Here is a 3,171-nt window from a genome sequence, read left to right as displayed (position 1 = left end):
TTTTTCATTGTTCTTTTGTTGGTATAAAAACCCCAAAGTTATTTTATAATAAAAATGAGGTTTCTCAGTGGCTTGAAAGGTAAAGTTAATTCAAAGAGTATTTACTCATTTGCTGGGCAAAAATGGAAATTAAAGTCATACTCTTTTGCCAACTGGCACTATCATTAACAATTTATATTACCATACAAGATCAATTCCACTGTTTTTTCCTTCTCTGTCAGAATGTCATAAGTGGTCTTCCTCTGGTAAACTATCCAGATGTGTGCACCAATTCCCCACAATCTGGGAAAGCTTTCTGTGTTGAACACATGAAGTTTTTAAATTAAAAGTATCCTGATGTGCCCACTGACATTCATGGATTTTTAAGATACTGTGGTATTCAGCGTGAGAATACAGGAACCGTCACTGTGATAATTTGAAAAATACAAGCTTTTTTCTGGGCACTAGGTGTGTTTTATGTAACTTTAACAGGCAATGTAATTTTAACAGGCGATGACAGTGATCCTTCATCTGAAGAAATTCTTGACAGAGAAGTGTCAAAAGTTGAAAAAACTCTCTTCCTTGGGAAATGGTCCTACCTCGGATGTTGGGAACAGTGTTGTTGAGGCTCAAGGTAAAGTGCAGCCCCACTATGTTGGATTTAACACATGAAGTGTTTTTCCTAATTGCAATTTTGAATTATTGGTTACTCAGGAAATGCAGGGTTCATAGAGAGAGAACATGGTGCACTTACAGCCCTTCCCCAGGACTGTCTGGAGCCTCAGCCAACCTCATGCAACAAAGAGACAGGAGGAAAGCAAAGGCTTCAGAAGTGGTCCAGAGGTCATCTATTCATTGTCAGGGGAGGTGGTATTATAGACAAATGGAGTCCTCTTTTCAAGTAAGTATGGCAAGGTAGAAAACTTATATTGTAAGTATCCAACTTGTTGCTACGAACGGCAGTTTCAAAGAAAATATTTATGGCCATCTGAAAATACAAGTAGAATGGAAATGGTGTATTTTTATGCACATAGGCCATACTATTGTTCATAAGAAACTATTTAGGCAAATTTATAGGAGTACCCAGTATGACCTGAACCTGGGTATTATCTAAGTGACAGGGTATTGTCTAAGTGCCACATATATCACTGCTTTGGTGTGGTTTGACGGCTATACTCTAGGGCAATGATGCTGTTTAATCACTGACATGTACTGTGTGCTCCAAGGTTACGTTTTCTACGTAATAACACTAGATCAACGTGTGAAGGGGGTTGGGAGTCGATGGTAATTAATTATATTGTGGGATCAATCTTTTTTTCTTGTTTCTGACAGGTCTGAAAGTCCATCTCAAGTTTTCATAATTGTGTTATCCTGGCTCTTCACCATTTTAAAGTGCATTAATCCTCTCAACTGGGATAAAATATTTGTATCTTATGATAACATGTGCCATTTGGATGGGTTAAAGGCAGCTCAAGCTCTTTTGCCTTGGCCCTCTCCCTGGGATAAGGCATGGATGTCAGTCAAGAAAATAATTGATAGCCTGCACATCAGGAATCATAAAGACAAATCGTGCAAAGAGAAGTATGATCCAGCCATGCTGAAGGAAGAACTTCCTGGTGGCAATACAATGGCTGCAGAACAGACGTTTGTGTGATTGTCCAGATACAAAAAAATTTTGTGTGCAATGCCAAAGGTGCACCATTTATTTTACTTGCACTGCATGGTGAAACGCCGTAATAATTACACAGTTACTTGTTACAAAAATGGGCAAAAACCTTTGTTACCAAAAGCACGCAACAAAGCAGCTACCAAAGTGTCATAAAATACAGTTTCAGGAAACATTCCAATGAAAATTGCTGATGATAAACATTGTACATGTAAAACACATGTCAAAGTATAATTAAAGTTGTTTATCAGATGAAGAAATTACAAAATGTTTCGAAATTCGAAAATATCTTCATCTTATGGCTGTAAAATAATCTGAAAGCTCACCAGAGAAGAAGGCGAGAGGTAGTAAGATGTGCAAAGAGTCGTGACAGAATTCTTTTCCTTGGATTTGTTATTTATTTTTTCACTCAAGAAGAGCATTGGTAATTCTTAAGGTTTAATACGTTTGTCAAATAAGTCTGTATTACGGGCGATCATATACAAAGAGACAAAACATGTTTATTGAGCAAATCACTTGATAGCATCAGGTATCATCATTTGCCTGATGCCTTACCTCCCGATTTTCCAGTCGCAATTCAAAAATATCAAACATCTGAGACACTTATATTTTTCAGTTTCAGCAAAATAAAACAAATGGTCAATCCATTATGATTTTTTGGCATAAGAGATCTCGACGTGACAAAAATATGCACATCGCGTTAGGCCTTTTGCAACAAGCGGTCACATGGTACAACGTCCGCCATGCTGGAGGGCAAGCTCATTATTATTTTCCCACTGGGAGAGTCCTGAAGCAGTCAAACTTGACTTATCTTTGTTTTACTGTCCCAGTAAGGGAATAATAATGAGCTTCCCCTCTAGCATTGCGGATTCTGTACCATGTGATCGTTTGTTACAAAAGGCCTATTAAACACTATTTCACAATCAGAGCTCGACATTCTCTGGAGGGGGAGGGTAGAGGGGGAATAAAATTTTCTGGGAGTGGCATAAAATAGGACGAGGAGGTAATTTTTGGATATAGGCACTTTCGGGAAAAAGACATTTTTAGTTGGTTTGCTGCGATAATTTTACACTAGTCCCTATTTTTATAATTGACAAGAACAAGTGACTGTGTCCTGCAAAAGTCCTATCCCCAACCACGTTCCCAGGACCTTTTCCTTGACTTGAGCGGGGCGGGAAAGGCCCCTATTCTCGCCCCGCCCCAAACCAAAGAAAAGGCCCTGAAAACAAAGTTGCCTATCCTGAATACCAACACAATGGCCAATCCACCTTGTTGTCACTCAAACATTTCAGAGCCAATAACGTCCTTTTATAAAACACCACGTGACATCGCCCAGCGATTCCTGTATAAAACGCCAAAACCCTCCTTGTTTTTGCCAGTGTGACATTAGGCTGCAGATAGTTAGTTGAACTTCAACGTTTGATTAAGATGGATAAGTTTAAAGCGGTCTTTGTAAAGAAATTTTAACTTCACAAAATAAAAACTACAAATTTAAATTTCTTTCGCATTAAGGCAATTGAAGGACG

The sequence above is a fragment of the Montipora capricornis genome, unplaced genomic scaffold (genome assembly GCF_036669925.1).
Source record: "Montipora capricornis isolate CH-2021 unplaced genomic scaffold, ASM3666992v2 scaffold_501, whole genome shotgun sequence".
Lineage (NCBI taxonomy): Eukaryota > Metazoa > Cnidaria > Anthozoa > Scleractinia > Acroporidae > Montipora > Montipora capricornis.
This window is presented reverse-complemented; position numbering follows the sequence as displayed.